The sequence below is a fragment of the Penaeus monodon genome, chromosome 22 (genome assembly GCF_015228065.2).
Source record: "Penaeus monodon isolate SGIC_2016 chromosome 22, NSTDA_Pmon_1, whole genome shotgun sequence".
Lineage (NCBI taxonomy): Eukaryota > Metazoa > Arthropoda > Malacostraca > Decapoda > Penaeidae > Penaeus > Penaeus monodon.
Window position 1 is genome coordinate 9621581 of NC_051407.1, and position 404 is coordinate 9621984.

The 404-nt window shown below is 41.3% G+C and overlaps 1 protein-coding gene across 1 annotated transcript in view; it reads left to right on the plus strand.

The window, feature by feature from the left end:
- The window catches only part of LOC119586923 (insulin receptor-related protein-like), a gene marked incomplete in the record, with an annotated part of 99749 nt that overhangs the window by 677 nt on the left and 98668 nt on the right, over positions 1 to 404 (plus strand).

Genomic DNA, 404 nt, shown 5'->3' on the forward strand with positions numbered 1-404 from the left:
GGGGGGGGGGAGGAGAGAAAGAGAAACAGAGAGATGAAGAAAGAAAAAGAGAGAAGGAAAGAGAAAGGTAAAACGAAAGCAATAAGAAAAAAATAGAGACAATATATCCCGATACAGAGAAAAAAAATGAGCGAAAAAGAGCTAGAAGAAAATCGGCTGAGAAACACGAGAGAAAGAAAACGAGATAGAGAAAAACCCAGAGTGTAAAGGAGAGAAAGAACAAAATAAGAGAGATTAAAAAAGAAAAAAAGCAAGCAAGCAGAAGAGAGAGAGGGAGGGAGGAGAGTGCATGAGTGTACATGTCGCATCGTGAGTTTCTTTTCAACACCTCAGCAGAACAGTGTGACCTTCACTTGTCTGTGCTTGGCTGTCACTGCACTGCATGGTAGGGAACATACACACTC